The 21,252-nt window shown below is 43.8% G+C and overlaps 1 long non-coding RNA gene across 3 annotated transcripts; it reads left to right on the top strand.

The window, feature by feature from the left end:
- Nucleotides 1-4,371: 4,371 nt before the first annotated feature.
- On the top strand, nt 4,372-19,658 carry LOC128077075 (uncharacterized). 3 transcript variants are annotated; one of them, XR_008204819.1, is made up of 6 exons: nt 4,372-5,249; nt 5,435-5,570; nt 17,558-17,631; nt 17,737-17,804; nt 17,898-18,042; nt 18,482-19,658. It is a non-coding gene; the product is annotated as an uncharacterized LOC128077075 (long non-coding RNA). The 3 variants fall into 3 exon arrangements; XR_008204821.1 differs by lacking the exons at nt 17,558-17,631; nt 17,737-17,804; nt 17,898-18,042; nt 18,482-19,658 and adding exons at nt 6,216-6,300; nt 6,633-14,321; XR_008204820.1 differs by lacking the exons at nt 17,558-17,631; nt 17,737-17,804; nt 17,898-18,042; nt 18,482-19,658 and adding an exon at nt 6,216-14,321 and having other exon boundaries at nt 4,373-5,249.
- Nucleotides 19,659-21,252: the final 1,594 nt, after the last annotated feature.

The raw sequence follows: 21,252 nt of genomic DNA on the forward strand, positions 1-21,252 counted from the left end.
CAAGATAACTGGCCTATCTACATTAAAGTATTCTTCCTGTAGCCTATGCTGCCCCTTTACCAGGCTGTGCTCAGCTCACAGCTCTGGGGCACTTTGGTTGAAGGCCTGGCAGACACTGTATGTGCACAACACAGAAATACCTCATGGATGCCATCTAGGTTACAGACAAGAGAACACCTTAGATTGCCAAGTGTTCTCCATCTCCATACCTGCAGAGCCGCTGTCACTGCAGCCACAGCTGGCTTGTCTGCCATTTGTACAAGTGAAAGGGCCATGGCTTCCCAAATCCATTTTCTTGTTTCTGTGTTAAGCTAAAAGTTCTCACTGAGAACTCGTGGCATGAAACACTGCTCAGACCTGGTTGGAAAAGGGTTGCAGCTGCTCCCTTGGCCGCCTGCTGCCTTTGGCACTCACTCACACTTGCCCATAGGCACACGTAAATAGCAGCTGGCCCATGCTGGAGCTTTCTTGTGCACCAAGCCCCAAACACAGCCCTTTGCTGTCCTGCTTTGCAATAGCAAGGTTAACTTGGTGCAGCAAACTCAGCCAGCTTCCTTTTGCATCACTCTGAGGAAGGCGAACACTGGTCCTCAAAGATGGACATGAGAATTAATAAGTAACACTGACAAGAGGTCAGGGGGATTTGTCACGTAGCAGCTAATAAGCAATGTCTTTGTTGAAAATACACATGAAAAGAACAGACAGGCGTACAGATTGCGCTCCATGGTTGTGTAAGATGGAGTGACACGGTCAGGGACATTAACTCTCCCCAGGCAGGGCGGCAGGGCAGCTGCCCTCTTACCCATGGCCATGGGAAGCCATCAGCCCTCACTGCTACCCCTGGGATCACACACGTGTGCTGCATCCGGGCTCAGGAGAGCTGCAGACAACCTTGCTGAGCCGACCCCGTCCCCTGGCCCCCGTCAGCAGTGCCATGCCATACTGCGCACAGCTGCATCTCCCCTTGTGACACATCTGAAAATTAGGTGTCTGTTGGGCAAGAGCAGGCTTTCATCCTCAAAGGCCTTCATAAATAAGCTTATGATGGAGAAAAAATAGTCCTTGCTAGGGTCTGCAGTTCATAGGCGAAGAAATTATGGGAAGATCTGGCAGTGAAGCTGCGATGGTGTTTGAGAGCTCCTGCTTGTGATACACGTGGGAAAATAACTGAAGGACCACGGACGTGGGGAAGCTTGACCCCTATAACACTGCCAAGGACACAGAGATCTTTGGTGGCTTGCTTAGCAAGCATTAGTCAGAAAAGCATCTGGTTCAGCTCAAACCTGTAGGTTGCATTTTCTCAAAAAAAAAAAAAAAAAAAAAAAGAAAGGAAAAAGGAAATATGAACAGAACATCTTTTTTTGTAGGAGGGCCTGCCTTCTTTTCTGCTTTCCTCAGCCTGTTGTTGTGTAAATCACTCTGTTACATCCAGCAAATTAACTGCACGTGCTGCAGCGTGCGGTGGGAGGGCTGCTGCGGGTTTGTCCATTTCAATAGGAGTGGGATGCAGTGTCACTTCATTTAACCCACACCAAATGCTGCCTGAGAACCCTGAAAAGTTATTCAGCAATAACTTTCAATCCCATCTCCAGGAAGGAAAAAAAATAAAATAGTTTTGAACAGTAAAGTTGGAGCCCATAGTTGCAATAAAATCCAGGAACAGGTTATTTTACCTGAATTTATCGCTTAGCAACCAAGAAACTACCTCCTGAGATTGCCATTCGTGGGTTACCAAGTAACTGGCTGTGACAATTACCAAACAGCTGTCCCAGGAATCTACATAGCCTTTAACCTCCGTCAGCTGAGAGATGGGCTGATGACAGCTAACAAACAATAGGAACACACCCTAATATTTTATTTAAGAGCTGAGGGAAGCCACAGCTGTATGGATCTTTCAGCCAGCTGGATTTAACTGCTTCGGACCACGCTGTGCTGAGAGGTGTATGCAGGGCTTCTTCCTAACTTTGTGTCTGAGAATTGATTCCATCCTGCCAAGATAGGTTTTGCTAATGTACAGGAATGCTAAGCTGCTCGTTGTGAGGTGGTTTATAATGTTCTTCCATTCATTTATTGTTGGGGTTTACGGAATGATACTGTTTTTGCTAATTATTAGTGAAAGGCAGAGCGTTACCTATCGAATAATAAAGGAGTAACTTAGGAAAGGGGAAAAACATCACTAAGACTGGCAAAGAAAAAAAAGTACTGAGCTTGGCTATTGAGAGGAGCTGCTTATAATGAGGTGGATTATGTCTGGGGGTGGTTTCCCAAAGGAAACAAGGAGGACTATAGTTGCAATGTGTGCGAGTAGGCTGGAGGCACTGTAACGCACTAGAAACATTAGGTAGACTAATGCACGTGTCAGACTAATGCAGGTGTCAGTCCATGCTATGTAGATTCCTCTCCTAATGCTGAGGAGTGGAAGTGGCTTATTTATTTATTTTCATTTCCTTTTTTATTTTCTGTGATCTTACAACCTTAAAAATAGCGGGCAGCAAACCTGCCACCAAGTGCAAAGCCAACTGTTTATGCAGATGGTTTTGATGCTCTGAGCTGGCAGAGAGATTTATGGACGTGCCTTATGCCAGAAGTTCTCAGTGGCTCCTTTTAGCTTAAAATAGAAACAGGAAAAGGGGTTTGGGAAACCATGACCCCGTTTACATGCACAAATGGGAGGCAAGCCAGCTGTGGCTGCAGCGACAGGGGATCTGCAGGTATTGAGAGGAAGAACACTTGGCAATCAGTTGTCTTGCTAGTGCTATCCTTGCTCTGGCATATTCAAATTGAGATGTTGCAGTCTGCTCTGGCACATTCCATGCACTGCCATAGGAGGAGTCACCTCAGAAAATCCTACACCAGTTTTCCACCGGCAGCAAGTTCGAAAAGGGAATTTCCCCAGGCCAATGCTGTCACATTTCTCTGAAGGGCGACTTCGTGGTCTTTGCTATTTATCTTATTTTACCTCTTATGGATTTAAAATTTTGCCAGAATTACTTTGTTTTTGGAGTATCGTTAAGTGGCTCTGTTTATTGCATTATCTTCCCGTTAAAATTGTGTAATAGGGAAGTCAGAAAGCTTGTGACCAGATTTTCATTTCGTCGTACAATGTTTATTCCTGTTTGTATTTAATAAAGGCCCTCAAAGATTGTTAAATTTGCTACCTGAGGTACGCAGAAGGATGGAGGAACTGAAAGGACAGTAACCTGGGGAAACAGAAATCCTTCTCCTGTGCCTGCTTTCTGACCATGTGTAAGGACCCACGTGATGCCCTGGGTTAGTAGTTGGTGGCTTTGGCCCTAATACAGGTCCCCACGCCTTCATCTGGGCTGTGGCAGATGCTGACAGGTGACGTGGGTGGAGATGTGTGCTTCCAGCCAGTGATTCAAGCCCTGAGGACTGCAGGACACCAGTTCTGCTGTCATCTTTTCCATTTACAGCTGGCTTGCTCTTTCCTCCTGCTTCCTGGACCTTTTGCTGTGCTGCTCCGCCCCACTGCTCAGTACCTCCATAAGGGCAAGTAGCTTCTGCCACTGCCTCCAGTGTCCCTCTGTACTCGTTTGGTTGGTCTTGTAGCCTCTTTCATTAAAAACTGTTACAAACAAAACAAAGTATTTCAACTTGCTATGAATTTGTAATGATTTTTATTGTCAGCTGGATTCAAAGTGTGTGGTTTTTTGTTGTTTTTTTTTTAAACTTTGTCACAGCTGAAAAACTCGTGATCTGCCCCATTAATGCCCCATTAACTTGCATCTAGTGTGACTGTTCAAGCGATGTGGATGCTTAGAAAATGAGTAAAGGCATGGGAAGTATTTGTATAAAAGAAATAGAAGCCAGGTGTCTTCTTGATATTAATCACCTGTCATTGCCATCACTGCAATGTCTTTGCATGTCTGTTGTGGACATGTGGCACTGTTATCATAAGCACTTGGGTTAAACGTGGGGAGGGCAGAGCCATGGTGCTAGAATGAGGCTCATCACTGCTCAGAGCACGGCTCCTTTCCTGCTTTCCTGTGTTCCTCCAGCCCCACACCAAAGGTACTTCCACTGTTCAGCTGGTTGTTGGCTTACTTGGCTACAAAGGGAAGGGCAGGAGATGCCAGTGACCATCTTGCTTGCACCCTGTCCTGCCATTCATTTATCTCTGTGGACTAGTTTGGATACAGGAAGTCTTTTCTGGGACATTCCTTCTGGCTCTTGATGACAGACCGTGGCCATCCTGTTTTCTGGCTGGTAGCTGGTTGGTTACATTGACAGATGTTGCAATGATTCTTTTGGCAATATTCTGTTGTGCTGACTGTTCAAACAGGAAATTCATCTTTTAGTATTTGCACATGTTAAATGTTTGCTTTAGTAGGAATCGCTCTGACAGCAGGCTGGTCAAACAGTGTATTTTTGGAGCGGCAACCTCTGGAATTCTCAAAGTCCTCATCGTCCCATAGATCTGCTGGGGCTTGGCTGGGAGCCCTGTTCCCTGAAATACCGCAGAACTGGCTTCTGAGGAGAGGCGACGTGAGCTGCTGAGCTCCAGGTTGCTGCTGTTTCCCTCCCTCAGGATGACGCGTTCCTGCATGTGTTGGATGGCACCTGGCTCGGATCGTGCCGTGGTGTGGCACTCTGGGACACCTAGGAAGGTTTGCTGTGTGATGGAGTCCATGCTGTCTCCATCCTCCCTTCGGTCTCCGAATGCCTGGCTTATCGAGGTGGCCTCTTGTCTCATGCTCATGGAAGAGAACAGGAAGGTGGCTGTGGTTGTGCTGCATGTGAGAAAGTGAGGACATGCTCAGGAAGCATGCAACAAGGACGAGCCAGAGAACTTAGTCTGATGAAGCAAGTTTTCATCTAAATCTACTTGTCTGGTGATAAGTCCCATTTCAGGTGACGTAATTTGGCCTTAGTAGGCTTCTCATTTCATGAACACTCTGTAAATGCCGGTGATTTAATGGAATGCATTCTAACTTGTTTCCTAAATTTTCACCAATCAAAACTGTGTACTGATTTGGGAGCTGGGAGTGGCTGTCTCATTGTAAGTAGTGGCATTAGAGATGCCCTGTTCGCTGAGGCCCATTCCTTCAGCTGAAGTTTATAGAATGTCAAAAGTTACAATATTTACTGCTTTTCAGCACAGGCAGCACACTTACAGATGACCTTATTATGGGAAGAAGCTGCATACAGACAGGCTTCTGCTACCCGTGGCAGAAAAAAGGTTTGATCTGAGCAGGACCTCTCCAGACCCCTTCACCCTCACTTGGGAGGTGAGAAACAGAGCACATATGAAAGCTGCTTTGTGACTTGCCAGTCTTTTGGCAGTACTTCAGAGCTACGGCTATTTTGAGTCATGGATCTTGGGAGTGGAAAAAGGCTTTGTGGCAAACCTAGCATATGCATTTCTGAGAAACACATTCGGTTCCTATATGGTTATTTTTGTGTGTTTTGACAGGAAAAATCGAACAGTGAGGAGAACATGCTCAGAGGAGTTGGATTACAGCTTACACGTGTATTCGAACCCAAAGTTACACAATTTCACGAAGAACTGTGTGCAGAAATGGTTTCTGATTTTGCTTACAATGGCCGAGGTATAAAATCCTTGTTATTTGTGAATTTGTAAAGGAAACATTTGCTAGGTGGTGAACTGCTGAAAAAGTTACACCTGCAAGAAGGTAGAAGAGTCCTTGGGAATTCAGTGCTGATTAGCACTGATGAAATATGTGATATGTGGTGAAATATGTCCTTCAAAAACTGACACTTATATGTTTTGGCGTTTGGAGCTTGCATTGGTTGTTCACCCATCAGTTGTATTATGGCACATATAGTTTCTAGAGCTTTACTGTCTTACATGCTGTGATAGTTTTACTGATCACCAGGATTTTAGTCTCCTTATCATTCTATTTTTATTTGCTAATTTTCTTCTCAAACGTCCTGATCTCTGAGTAACAGCCTTGCTTCTGGCAGAGTCGTGCTACTTCCAAAAGAAACATCACAGTGGTGTTTTCACGTATGAGCAAAAGTGCGTTGCAGGAAAAGGCACTGTCTTATAACAAAGTTTGGTTTTTAAGCTCAAAATAAGCAGGATTTGAATGTTATTTAACAACATTTTTGTGAGAAGGAATAGGATTTAGAAAAATGAACCGATTCTTCAGCCAGATCTGTCATGAATTGCAAAAGCAGCTGGGAGATTTGGCCTGAGAATCAAGGTTGTTTTTTCTTTTTTTCTTCATCAGAGTTTGTAAGAGATTTGGAGGGACATAACATTTATTTCCTACTTCCCTGAGCTTCAGTCCAGGCCTTGGAAAAACCCATCTGACAGTGAGTTTGTTTGTATATTTCAAATTTTTTCCTAAGTATGCTAGGCTCATTAGCAAGCCTTGGAAAATGCATACTTTGTTGAAGTTAATATGGAAAACAAGATACTGAGGGCTCAAATCTGTCTCCAGAATATAAATAAGCATACCTTCCTTTGGAGCAGGTTTTGACTGGAGTCATACTGGAACCCTTGTTTCTGGGAGAGTTACGAATGTGCTTTGCTAGGAAATGCTGTTCCTTAAAGAGCTCGTGAGGCCTACAGGGTCTACATGAATTCTGATCCTGCATGTGCATGGCACTAGGTGGCCTGAACAAGACCTCACTTGTGTTGGCAGGAGATGCTAATGGCAGGTACTTTGCCATGGAAGACCCTGGGATGCTTGGCTGCAACACGTCATGAGGACATGGCAGTGACAGCTCAATGCTGACCAGACTTCTTCAACCAATATGCAACACGTTTAAATGGCAGAGGAGCCCAACCAAAAGGTGTTGCTCAAAATGGTGCTTCGAAGGCTTAACCAGTGAAATAACTCTTGACATTGCATGAAGCGGTCATATTTACCTCTGCCTCTCCATTTCTATGATAATTTTTGAATTCAAAGATTGGATCTGAGAATTTCGTATGAATTAAATGTCTGTGTGAGCTCTGCTTCCCCACTTGGCACAAGGTGGTTGTTTCCTCCTGGATCAGAATTCATACTTTCCATTAAGCCAAAGTAATTTCTGTTCACCACTGTCACACTAAGTTGGGTCCTTTGGTGATCCCCTCATTCCAAAAGTCCAGTTGTTAAGTAAGCTTTGATTAAAGGGGTCTCTTTTTTAAGCCAAGCTTATGGCAATGTTAGCGAATGCTAAGAGAGCAGAACTGCAAGGTACTGAAGGACGTGGGGTGTCTCAAATTGCTGCTAGAGAAAAATGCATTCTGAGGCAATGTGTAAAGATTTTCATTTGAAACTTGCTCTGGTATTCAAGTCCCCCCAAGCAATGATGTACTTGGCTCTTCAGCTACTAACTAGAGGAGTACGTGCATGGCTCTGAGCATGGCACCAGGAGGCACCTTCCTGCTCTGATTGCTGAAGTACTTCAGGCTGCAGTACCATGTGGCAAACTGCAAAGTCCTTTTCACCATCCACTGCTCTGGCTGCAAGTATTCTTTATTATATTATGCCTGTGATAGAGGAAACATTTTCATCTTTACAGCGTGATTAGTTTTGTAGGGTTCAACAGCTTTCCACGTTGCTCTTTATCTGGAATCACATTGTGCAGCATCATTTAGTTGTGGTGAAGATAACAACATTATATGCTGTGAAGGGACAGCTAGATGAATGCTACCCCCCTCAGGTAAACTGTTTTTGTGCATGTGCAATTGTAAATGGTGGAAAAGAATGCCTTTCTGTATTGTCTGTAGCTCTATTTTTTGCAGCAAAACTGCATTTAGCTCACCACAACTAAGTGCACAGTTAGTAGAAGGAATGCTCTGCCTAAGTATCTGTTCAAAACCCTCTGTGTATTTGATTAAACCTTTCAGTAGCCAGCAAAGCTCCTGATGAATGCATGTGCAGCAAAACATTTGGACTCATATGCAGTGCTGCAGCTTAAGTTGGTTAATCCTAAACCAACAACTCCAGTAATAAGCAAATTTCTGAGCTAACTGTCGGATCAGACTTCAGCTATCTATTGCTGGTGTGCACTGAAGATCAGTGCTTTTCTCAGGCACTGGTGTTTTGATTTTCATCTACCTGCATGAGATGATGCTTTTTTTTTTTATTTTAATTGGGGAATTTGCATTCAGGAAAATTACACAACTCTCCAAAAAGGAACAGGTGTTCATAGCTGTTGGAAGAGGTCTATGTCTTCCATCACAGACCTGGCTTCTTCCTCAACTCATTTGCTCCAGGAGGGTTTTAAAACTGTTTTTTGTAAGAGGAAATGTACTGTCTTGTACTGAACAGAGGCAGAACTAATTTATTCTAACTTGGTTTTCATCTGAAGATGTTTTCTTGGGAATTGTAGCTACAGAATCAGGTAACATGAAGGGATGGACTGGGACCTCTCCTTTACAACTAATTATTGCTGTTTCTTCTACGAAAGTCATGGAAAAAGTCCCTCCCATAATTACCTTATAATGAATGTCTCATTCCTTTGCAGAAACCAGTGTGCAGTAATTATTTCTTAAAAGTTCTGATTGCTTCTCTGACCCCTAGATAAGTATCATCAGGATCACTAGCAGCCATGGAAGGCAGCTCTGTCTGCACAGAAGTGGAACGTGCTTGGTTCCATGAGCACATGCTGCTGGAACGTGTCAAGCTTTTGGTCTACCAGAACCCCCACGTCCTTGTCCACAGGGCTGCTCTCCAGGAGATCTTCTCTCAGTCTGTACACACATCTGGGATTGCTCTGACCCAAGTGCAACAGCTTGCACTTGGCCTGTTGAACCTTGTAGGTTCACGTGGGCTCACTTTTCAAGCATTTCCAGGTCCCTCTGGATGGGACCTTCCTCTGCTGCACCTCTGCAACACTCAACTTGGTGTTGTCTACACATAGCCTGAACAAGATCAGATGAGGTGAGCATTTCAGAGCACAGCCAGTCCCACTGTGTCAGGACCACCTGGGGGAACAGCACTGACACCCCTTCACTCCTTGTGTCATCGGGGTCTTCGGAAGACTTCTCCCAGGAAAGCCTTTAAGTGAATTTCCTGCTGCTGCTCATTAATGTTTTGCTAGTTTTAATTTCTTCCTTGTCTTGTATCACTAATCAAGAAGTAATTGAATTAGCTGAAAAGAAGGATAAGACAAATTGGCTGAGAAGAATTAACTGTGTGCACCCGAGGTCAGCAGGCTCCTAGAAAATTCAAGGTGAGAATTAGTTGGACTATAACTGAGATTCAGCGGGAAGTTACTAAGTTCTCTGGAGAATCAAGATGCAGAAATGCAAATGACAGTCTAACCATGAAAACCTAGCTATATCTGAAAGTATTTGGGCAATTCCTTTCTATTTCAAGACAGGAGAGCAAAGGACAGCACTTACATTCTTTCCAACTGCTTTGTTTAATGAAGGGAATTTCCCTGAAGTTTGACTTTTCATCCTTGTGTGAATCGGCTTTGCCAGGAAGATATTTCTCCTTCTGTATTGATATTAAGGCAGTAAATTGTCTGTCCCTGCTTTCACTTGCTCGACTTTTTTTTTTTTTTCATGGTTGCTCTGTAATTTAAGTTCATCTTTCATGAAAACCATATGTTGGATTAAAGGCAGGGTATTATTTTCATGCATTGTAATATACTCTGTTAGCTCCTCCATTACAGTGCCATGTTAAAGTAATTATTATTCCACGTGTCACTGTGAATGCGTTTAAGATTCTTTAGGTCTTCTCTAGCAGGAGCTGATTTCCACTCCTGATTAACTGCTCTCATTCTTTTTATACGTCGGAATTAGCTAAGCATAAGCTTATAATTATTTTACAGGAAGACTTTTAGAAATATGAAAAAGTCATGCTAAAATAATTAGAAAACGAATTAGATTGCAATTCATGAAAACCGTAAGCTAATGACAGTAATTAACTTAATACTTGACAAAACCTAAATAAGCATAACTAAGTAATGATATAAAGAAAGGAAGTTTCAGTCTTGAACAGAAATGCCTTAAAACAGTTGAAAGAAGCAGTTTATACTATTGCATTTGTTTGATCATTGTATTTGCTCTTTTGGAGAAAGGCTGAAACTAGTTGGCTTCTACAAGTTTATGAGCTTGTTTTTCTGTAGCAGGACTAAACTGACTGTACTGAAGGCATAGAAAGAGGCCCCATTCGATAACCTTATCACTGATACTCTCCTTTCACCAAACCTCAGCTGTAGCCGTATTAAATAGAAGCACAGAAAATGGTGTAGTAACCTCACCATCTGCTCTGCAGCTTAGTTTGTGTTCTGCAGTTGGAGCTGAAAATACGTTGCTTCAAATTGTGAGTTAAGTCGCTGAAATGAGATGGGACCCCTGCAGCCTAATCCATAGGAACCAGCCAACTCTTTTGAGTTTCCCGTGTTTGATTAGTTGTAATGTAATTAAAGAAATTACCAATAGTCCGCTGTCTGGATGTGATTAACTCACCAAGTGCTCGTACCTATATTCTTTGAGCATCTCCAAATAATTTAGGGCCTCATTTATGTTCCTTAACAAGGAAATAAATGAAAATCGTCTACAGCCTTAATACAGTGGCTTGTGCTACAAGCTGTTCTATCTTGTGCCTTGGTGATGCCTGCTCAATTGTTTCTGATTATGCTGCATTATAATTAAAGAACCAGAAATGCTATTTGCCTAAATGAGAACATGCTGCCCAGTACAGGAGGGAGGGAAGGAAATCAGATAAAGATGAGAGCCTTCTAAGCAAATCAAACCCAGAATGTCTGATGATGCTGCACATAGACGTGGAGCTGTGGATGGGACTGCTTTAGCTGCTGGTAAATTTCTTCTGGGCTCTTCAGAATTGGAGTTTTTGATGATAGTGACTTTTGTTCTTAAAATAAATGCAGGTCAGGTTGTTTTTGAAGAGCAGCAAAAGGGTGCATTCATGCTTGCTGCTGCTGTCCCACTGCCCTTGAGCTCTGTTGCTCCCTGAGCTTCGTGCTTTCTTTCTAACCATGCGTACTGGAAGGTTGGGAAAAATCCAAGCATGCACGTCCCATGAGCTGGGCAGCACCTGGGGACAGCACAGGGATGCAGCTGCAGATCTGCTTGGTCCCTGCCGAGTGCTGGCTTTCAGCACAGCCTGCTGCCTGCCGGGACAACCTGACAGCAACAGCACATTGTGTGAGAAGTAACCTGATTTTCTCCAGGATGGGGCAGAGCAGGGCTCATGGAAATGAAGAAGGGCTGATGGGATGTTTTTGTTTTGTCTGTCAGATGTGTTCTGATGATATTCCTGTGTGTTTTCACAGTAAGTGAATGTGTAGCTTGCACCCTGAGCTGCCCTGCACATCTTTGAGGTGATGTGGTTCCACGCTGACCCAACACTCCTACAGTCTATCATGTAGCTTCTTCTACCCACAGAGTGAGGAGAACAGGGAGTTAACCTTCTGTAATGTGAACATTAATGCAAATCATAGAATGGCCTGGGTTGAAAAGGACCACAATGCTCATCCGGTTCCAATCCTCATCTGCTGAGTGCAGGGTAACCAACCAGCAGACCAGGCTGCCCAGGGCCACATCCAGCCTGGCCTTGAATGCCTGCAGGGATGGGGCATCCACAGCCTCCTTGGCAACCTGTTCCAGTGCCTCACCACCCTCTGTGTGAAAATGACTTAAAACAAGCAGCACTGTGTGACAGGTGTCACGAGGAGAGATGAGATGCCACATTCAGTAGGTTCTTGAGGCACTCTGCACTACTTTGGGTGAGACCACAAAGTGCTTGTTACCAGTTCTAGAAATGGTATTGGAAATAGATGAGTGCTTATAGATTTGGATTATGTTTGTTGTTAGCTACTAAAATAGCTATTAAAATAGTTGCTGAGATATTTGGTGGGGCTTTTACTTGGCAGAGCATTTGTATTTGATCTCACTGTTATATGCATTACACTTCTGTAATACATAAACAGAGCTTTTCAATGCACAGAGCCTATTCTATCCCACTGAAAGACTAATTGATAAGAAAATCACCCATCTGTGGAGAGCAGCATTTTCTTGGGACCTGATAGATCACACTGTGCACATTTCCTTAGCTCCTCCACGAACATTTGCTGTTATACACTTCAGTTGCTTGCACCAGAATTTGTGTTATTCTGGCATATGACATGTAGTAAGGGGCTTTTACAGTAAATAAAATGTATGGCTTCATTTGCTGCAGTGTGCAAATGAAAGCTCTGTGACGTGTCATACGGGAACAGCTGCTTACTCAGCATCTGGCGTTGGCTGCTGATTGTCCTCCAGCTGTAGAAACAAAAGATTAGCAAATAAGTAAATCTGTGTGGGAAGTCTGACTGCCTTGTGCAAGGCACTACCTTCTGTATCTCGCCGTGGCATTACAGTCACTGCAGGTTTGATAGACACATCACTGGACTTGGAGTAGAACCTAAGGCTCAGCAGGGTTGGTGGCCTGTCCTCACACCAAATGGGGGATGAAACTGGAAGCTGAAGAACCCCTATCTGCAAAGTGCATTTCCATCATCTTGTTTTCTCTAATTTGTCTGTTTTGGTTGCAAATTCTCAGGAGGCAGAAGCTGTCTCATCCCGTGGGTTACTCAGTGCTCAGTACAGCATGTCTTCATCATGGCTGGTATTTCTAAGAATTACAGCTTTTCCAAACAAATATGCATCACGGGGAAATAATAACGCTCATCCTTCGTGAATGTCCTATCCAGCATTGCAGGGATTAGGTGGAAATAGAGGATAAAACTACTTTTCTGGTTCTAAAAATAATTTTTCTGGGTCATGTGGAAAATCATTGTGGAGGTTATTTGTGGGAGTTCAAATGTTCAGTTGTTCTACTTTCCTTTTTCTAGGAATTACTGCATGGCAGCGTGTCAGCCTCCAAAATTCTCAAAAAGCCCATGAAAAGAGCTGCTGTATTTCCTTTGGAAAAACAGGATGGCAGTGTAAGAAAAAAAAAAATTAAAAGTGTTAGAATGTGTTACAGCTTTACTTTATTGGGGATTTGGAAATGTCAGAGAGTTTCGGATGTACTGATGGGTGTCACCATTCAAACTGGACACGGAATTCATTTGAGGATGGAGTTTGTTGTCCTCAACGCCTTGTGACCTGCTGTGAGGACAGGGGTGCTGCCCAGCAGTGGAAACGTGTCAGTGGAAAATCACGAGGTTTTCTTTGAGGAACAATGACATTTTTCAAAGGTTAGCAGCGTGCAGTAAAGAAAGTCAATGAGATGACAGCTTGGACAATCCTCAAAGCCAAGGCAGAGCCACTGGTGTGCCTGGCCTGGGATGCACAGCCGTGAGCGAGGCTTTGTGACAGCAGTAACCTGTAAAGCTTGAGCAGAGGAGGTGGCTTTCCTGAAAGCTCCTGGCAGAGCCAGGCTGCTGAAACAGCAGGACTGCTGACCAGCAGTTCCTGCTCTCTTTACTGTTTGCCAAAACGTAATTTATTATTATTTTTTTTTACAGCCAGTGACTGAAAATAGGAAAAAATAGAAGAGCGCGATGCGGTGCTGGCACAGCGCATAGCAAGTCGTTTCCTGATATTAAAACAGTTGTCAAGCCACAGGTCGTAAGCACTGCCATTTGCAATTCTTTCTGTTGAATCAAAGGAAGTCAGATCTGATTATACAGCAGATAGGTTACTTCTAAGTAGAAGCAGACTTTTAAAGGCTACTTTGCTCTTTTTTGGCACTGGATGTTTAATTATAATTAAAAAAAAAAACCAACAAATCAAGAGAGGAGTTTCTGTCTCTTTGCCCTCTTTAATGTTTTCCAGCACAGAATGCCTCTTAAATAGTTGCATCATTAACATTTCTCCTCCTCCTCTGCTGTGGCACCGGCTGAGAAGATGCTGAAGCACAGGTGCTTGTCACCTGCCTGAGGGCGGGCGCACAGCCAGGAACTGAAGCACAGCAATCTGAGCAGCTGTAAGCCGATCTCTTCAGCCTGAGTTCATTTACTTGGCTCCAATTTGTAGTCTGCCTTAATACACGTTTAGCAGTGAATCTGGCAAAACTGAAAACTGTTTGCGCTATAAAATACAACTTTCTAGCATGGTATCAAAACCTGATGATAAATTTGACACGCTGGGAGGCAGAGGTTTGGGTCAGAAGAAAGATGACTTAGAACTAAGTCAAGCTAAATGCTGAAGGGAACTTGGCATAGTAAAACTGCCATAGGCAGGGGAAAATTATGACTTTACTGAAGAAGAGAAAAAAAGCTTTACTACTGGCTTCTGACCTTATTGGCTTCTCAAATGTATACAAGGGAATGGAGAATAATTACCAAACAATTTGTAGTGAGAATTGGCTGCTCCATGTCGTGCTAGATGCACGTGCTGCCTTCGCTGCAGCATCCTCTGCCAGCGCTTCCCTCTCTGTGCGCTGCTGCTCGCGATGCAGAGCCCCAGCTGGCGGCTGCCAGCAGCTCTGGAAACGCAGGGCCTTGGGCTGCAGGCTGGAAATTCTCGTTTCCAGGAGCAGCTTAAGGCCTGTGGAAAACTCCCACTGACTTTGCTGGGATTATCCATCTGCGGAAAGTTATTTGGAGGGAAGTGCATTCCTTTGTAGAGCGGCTGGCAACAGGTCCGGGCAGCGCTTCGGTCTCAGTTCTGGTGTGTTGTTTTTGTTGGGCTGTGTTCATTCTGTGCCTTGCACAATGGGGCTGTGCTCCATCACTAGAGCTTGCACTTTCCATTTTAGTCTAATAAAAGTAGGATTAAAAAAAGAAAGCCCAGCTTGAATGCCCAGATGTTTTCGGATATCAGACCCCTAGGGCTCTTGTCATGTTTGTGTCTTTGAACACACCTGGAGAGCTGAGAGCACAGCTCTGCCTGAGCAGCATGGATGCACCGTGACCTATCTGTTGTCAGAGCATTTGGGGTCTCAGGTGAGGAAAATTGCATTGTACATGGAAAATGAAATCAGGGACAATGCTCTTCCTTTGTTTTCTGAGCATTGCTGTTACTTACACTCTTCTCATATTTTTACATTTCTCCTTATAGTTGTTTTGTGATCTCATTCCTCCACGTAATTTCAAAAGTACTCCAATATTTAATTGGAAGGTTGAGGAGAGAAGTCCCCAAGCTAGCTTGTTTCAGGAGAATGTTATCTGCTGTCTGCTCTTTTCTGTGAAGCTCCAAGGCAAAGAATCCTATGCTGCATTTACACTTAAGAGTTTGCTAGTAAAAATACCCTTCTTCCTGAGGTTATTTAAAATGAGAGCCTACATTTCTCACATCCTACTGTTGTCTGAAATACAAAATCCCATCCTCTATTGCTATGCCAGAAAATGTTAGCGGATAAAGTGCCGAGCAGGTCACAGTATTTCTAATTCAGATTAATGACCCCATTCAGCTTGTCTCCTTAGCAGGAAATTAGAAAGTGCTGGGAAGGAGAAAATAGTGATTCATAATGCGTGACTCTTTGTATTGGCAGTTGCACTCATTAAACACTAAGATACTGTTTTGATATAAAATAATTGAGTCTGACTTATTTATGGGATATGTCTGTCTCAGCTTGTAGAGTTTCCCTGGAAAGACTGCTGGCTCTGTGCCCCAGTGGAGGAAAAAGAGGTGACTGGTGCCCATTGGCAACCCCTGGCCAGGTGAAGCACGAAAGAAATGCACAGAAAATGACCACTGCTGCTCTTCTTAGAGAGCCTGAGAAGGGAAAACACCTTCTTCAGGAAGGTTTGGAGCAGTCAGGGACAAAGGGATGGTAAGCCACCTGGGAAAGCAGCTTACACTGACTGCGTAATTTGATAACTGCAGTTACAAGAGGATGACTCCTCACATCTGCATGGCTCCTGGCCTCTCTGGGCTAGATGTGGGTACAACGATGGTCAGTCGTGTGTTCTGGGTGCGTCCTTCAGGCTGAGCCCAGGATACAGCTCTGCACCCCTTTCTGCTCCCCAGCCACAGCCTCTCCTCACCAGGGGGTGCCAGCCTTCCTCCGGCCTCACGCACGTGCGCCATCACTTGGTATGAAGACACCCCATCCCTGGAGGCATTTAAGGCCAGGCTGGATGGTGGCTCTTGGCAGCCTGGTCTGCTGGTTGGCAACCTGCACATAGCAGGGAGTTGAAACTGGATGAGCATCGTGGTCCTTTTCAACCCGGGCCATTCTATGATTCTATGATTCTATGATTTTGGCTGGAGAAAGCGTCCTGGTTCCAGAGCAATTACCCTGAAGTTTGTGTAGAAATGTGGGAGAGTTCTCTCCTTTTCAGAGCTTGGTTCCCTGGGGAATGCTGCAGCTCGCCGTTCTTAGGGTTTTGCTCCTACTTTTGAGTTCTTTTTTCCTACCTAGCAGTGCAGCTCCAGCTCCTTGCTATGAAAGATGGCAAGAAGGATAAATGCCAGTTGCAGAATCTCTGATGTGTTCCACAGATTTGTAATCAGCAGGCTGTCCGTACTTGGAGCTGTGGTAAAAAGGGTTGTCAGTACTACTGTTCTGTGAGGAGCTCAGGTTGGTTTGTGCCTGTTCATTTGGAAATAAATATGCAGTGGGCTGAGCTCAGATGGGCAGAAAAAGGACTGTGGGTCAAAGGGGACCAGAGGGTGTGAAATGTCAGCAAATAGGAGGCAAGGTGTGCCAAAGGCTAGGGTGCAAATGACCTTGGATTTTCAGATTTGTATCAGTATTGTGCCAGACTTTCAGCATTTGTATGAGTCACATATGAAATCCCATAGTTGGTGTCTTTAAAAAATATTCATTTATTTACTCTGGGTTTGGCTCGTGATCTTTAAGAGCTGTAGCTACTGAATGCTAAGAGGTGGCCCTGTTCACAGCCTCATGCTGCCTTGATTGAAACGCTGAGGTCAAAGGCCAGCAGGAGCCAAAGGTCTCTGCAAGCTAACCATATGCACAGGCTCACCGAGCTCTTCTCCCTCTGTGTCATGAAGACAAATGGCTTTTTTAAGAATTCTCCCAATGAACTGGCATTCATTTTCTGGTGTCTCTTCCTTCTTTATTGCTTCCTAATGAGCTTCATTCCCATCACCTCTAGCCTCCTGCTCTTGAGTCTGCATTTACACCGATGCATAGAAGAGCAGCAAATTGAACAAATTAATTAATTAAGTTGGCCCGTCTAATGAAAGGAGCTCTGATGACTCTTGGGTTTTCCCCTCTTGCTTTTTAAAGAAATCTTCTCTATATCTTTAATGACCACAGTTGCTAGGCTTTTTCTGTCCATAGGCTCTGCAAGAACACCAGATTCTCTTTGCGTGGCGTTTTGGGCTTAACTGAGAACACTGAGAACACTTCTTCTCTGTGTATATTTTTACACATGCACACATGTATATATGTGCAAGCAGATGTATTTTTATTCTTTATTTGTGTATTTCTGGCTGTTACTTTGCTTGCTTGTTTATTATTTTAGCAGTGGAATTTTCATGAAAGTGCTATTCAGGAGCTATTTGGAGTGACAGCTGTTCCTGAAGAGGGAATCCGTGCTGTTACAGAGCTTCCTCTCTGCCTGGTCTGGCTGGGGTCTATTTGTGCTCCTGTTTGACCCATACTGCTTTGTTTGCAATCTGCACTCTCTGGGCCAGACCAGCTGATTCAAAACTAAGCCTTACCTACACGTCCTTCTCCTTTCCTTCATGTATCCTTTTTAGACCTCTGGGAAGTTTGAGAGTGAGCTGGCACCAACGGTGCCTCCTGACACGTTCCTAGCGAAAACTGCACCCAGGTATGCTCATGCTTACATTGCCTTTTTTCCTTTCCCCAGCAGTATCACTACTGGGAGGAGAAGGCAGCAGTTTAAAAATGTAAAATTCCACTTATTTCAATGAAGTGTTGCTGAGCAGATCTGGCCCCACGCGTTTGTGCTCCTCATTACCATGGCCTTATGTTTTACGTCAGGTGAGGATGTTGACTTTGGTGCTGCAAGTTGCCTGTGTATAAAATGCATACGGCACCTCCGTGTGTAAATTACTGTCTTTACATTGCTTTTAGAAACTCCCAAGGTGTGAAGGAGCATGATGAAAACAAGGAACTTGCAAGCGTTAAGCGTGGATCTAAGAAAGGGCTCTTCCAGTCCTGACCATTTCTTCATGTAAGCACTGTCTGTAAGCTTGCACTGCATGGCAGTGGAGCCCTGGTGAGTTGGAGCTGTTAACCAGGTGTTACCATCAGGCCAACCAAGTTTACCCTTGGAAAAGAAAAATCATGACAGCTGTGCTTTTGTTTCTTATCACCAGTGCCCTTTGCTGCATATCTCTGCTTTCTTAGGAGGGTTTTCAGGCTGGTTACAGATGAATGGGATTAATGGCCTCCACCTGATTTTTACAAGATAGCTATTTAATCCAACATTTCTAAGTGCTGTTTCCTAACACAGTGCTACTGTTACCAGATGAAAGCGCTGTGGATTCTTTCCAAGGAATATGTGAATAATTTTAAATTGCTCTGCTGAAAGTGCTTTTGCTGAGCCTTTTCCCCTTCCTGTCTGCGCTGCGTTTTCACTTTGAAGTAATAAATACATATAGTCTTTTGGTGTCTAGCTACTTACCCTGCTCATTTTCTTCCTTTTTATTCCACAGCTCATCACTTCATTATACCTGAAAAACAGTGAAGCTTCTGTGAAGGCTCTACGAAACACAAGGATGTAATTCCGTACCCATAAGAGGAACTATCTGAAATTCAGTAGTGGTTAACAGATCTGTGTGCAGAATTGCTAGTGGGAATCTGAACCTGATCCAGCTTTCAGTGTTGGTACTTGTTAACTTCATTAGAATTATTACGTGATCACAGAAGCACAGAACTGTAGGGGTTGGAAGGGACCTCCAGACATCATCGAATGAGAAATATCAATTTAGAACTTGTCCTTCTGCACCTCTTTTATTCACTGTACATAGCACTGCAAAAGGAACGTACAAAATTTTGTTTCTGCTTCTTTCATCATGTAGTTTATCCTGCTGTACTTTACCATTCTGCTACTAGAAGGTCTGGAGATGGAGGACAAATACACGGCTATGGAATCCTTGTGCACTTGATACAGTCTGGATGATGGGTTTCCTTTATTTACACTTCTACTTTATTCCCTGGGTGTGAATTTGTTAGCACAAACTCCAAAGAAGTGAAGGATATCCAGAATAAAGCAAAAGCCACAACTGGGAGAGAAAGTTTCACCAAAATTCTTTTAAAAGACGTCCTCTTTTTATTCCTGTATTTTCTTATGTGCTCTTACTTCTTTTTGTGCTCCTTCTGCCTCGCTGATAGAAAGGACATAAATGGCTCTCTGTGCGAGAATAAGAGTGCAAGAAAGTGCTGCTGAAGACATAGGCTGAATCTGTGCTCCTAACAATGTCAGCTGTGGAAATAAGACTTGCTGCTTGAAAAGCTGCCTATTGGCATTTTTGTTTTTCCTTTTAATTAGAGAGATCAGAATACATTACCTACTCTGAGAAGAGCAGCAAGGGTGATGTAACCTATGGGTGAAGTTTTGGACGTTTCATTTGTCCAGTTTCATTAGTCCTGCTGTTGCCAGATTCACTGGCTCCAGCTTTCATAGTTTCAGGACCTTTCTCCCTGCTGGAATTTCCTGTAGTTGAGGCAGAAAGAAATGAGCTTATTTTGGAGGGCCAAAGTTTTCTTGTGAACAGTGAGAACCTGCACACCTCATATTATTGTCTCTGCAGAGGTGGAGGGCTAAATTGAGCTGGTACAATTGTAGAGTTTAATCACAGAACCACGCCATAAAATATATATTAAAATGGTCTTTTTTTTTTTATTATTTTTTTTCTTTTTCCCCTTTCCTTTATTTCTTTCCTTCTGCAATATCCCTGAACCATTTTCTGTGAGCTAGAGTTCTTGCAAACATTTCCCTGCTTTAAAATGATCCGGAAGCATCTTTAAGACTTTGACAGAGCTGTTGCTTCTTATGCTTAGTGGCTTGAAACTTTGTCAGAAGAAGGAAGAGCATAAGGGTATCATACAAGCCTGCTTATGCTGCCTACCAGCAGACCTCACTCTGCAGTTTAGGCAATACTGCTGAGAATTCTACTGACAACTCTCACATAACTCAAAAAATGGCACTAGGATTTGTTATAGAAAGCTCCTGAGCATCTCCTGAGACCAAGGTTAGCTCCTGGAAGAAAATGGAGGTGCAATAACTTGTTGAAAGCTATGCAGCAGAAGCAAAGGGCCTGGCTACGACCCTAAGCCAGCAGCATCTTCATTTCTGGCTCATTCAGCCTCTTGGTGATGTGATTTCTTCACAGCACCTTCAGGTCTAGAAACAAGGGTACATGACCACAGGGAGAGGTATAAATGCAACAAAACCTGCTAGATTTGGTTTCCACATAGCTGTCATGCTCCTTAGGAGATGCAGTTCCCTTGCTTGTGCCCTGGAATGTTCAGCAAAAGGGTTCTGTGAGTAACATTACAGCTTTATAGAGAGTAATCCAATTCTTTTAGTCTGAAATATCTCTTCATGTGTTTAGGAAGAAGCCAAATAAGGGGGAGAACAAAAGAACATAAGATGTATATTTGCTCTGTCAGTTTCCTTCAAGAAAAGAAGCTGTGAGAACTATACTCCCTACATGTTTGAGATTAGTTCACTTCATGGGAGTTGGCACTGCAGAGAGTACGTATTTGTAGGGCTATATTCACACAAAATCTGCTTCACACAGACTACTGATTTAGGAGCATAGTCTAATTTAGGAGCATAGGCTCTCTCTGTAGTCACTGGAGCCTAAATTAACATCTTGGAATTCCCTTGAAAGGACTCAGCTTTCTCTATTGAGTACAGAGCGACCTGAGGCTCCTAATTCAGGCACACAGGTTAGGGACGGCCCAGTGTGTGTTAGCCTTGTACAAACCGTACCGTGTTCAAACCCTGCACACTTCTCATTTGCTGGGCAGGGCAGAGACCTCGTAGCACAGACCTTGCTGTGAACCTGTATCACTGAGCAAGGAGCCAAGGGACTTTGCCAAATGCTGCCAGATCTCAGCTTTGTCAGAGCAGGAGATGGCTTTGGTCAGCCTAGAAGTCAAGAAACTTCTACGTCCTCCTCTGCCAAGGGCTCTTCCTGTTACCTTGCATGAGTTGCCGGTCTCCTGCTCAGCCTCCACCTCTTGCAAGGAGAACAACTTTATTTACAGGAGGTGATGTCACGACAGTGTTGTGAGGGGATGTGACTCAGTGTTTGTATAATGCTTTGAAGACGAAGAGTGCTAAGTATTGTTATTTGAGATGGCAACAAAATAAAACAAAATATGTTCGGTGCGGCTATTCAAGCCAAATCCATTTTCAGTTAATCTTCCAAGCAGGAATTCAAAATCAAAGTAAAAAGCCTTGCCAACTGGAACT

Source organism: Tympanuchus pallidicinctus, unplaced genomic scaffold, assembly GCF_026119805.1.
Source record: "Tympanuchus pallidicinctus isolate F22 unplaced genomic scaffold, pur_lepc_1.0 scaffold1, whole genome shotgun sequence".
In the NCBI taxonomy this organism is placed as follows: domain Eukaryota; kingdom Metazoa; phylum Chordata; class Aves; order Galliformes; family Phasianidae; genus Tympanuchus; species Tympanuchus pallidicinctus.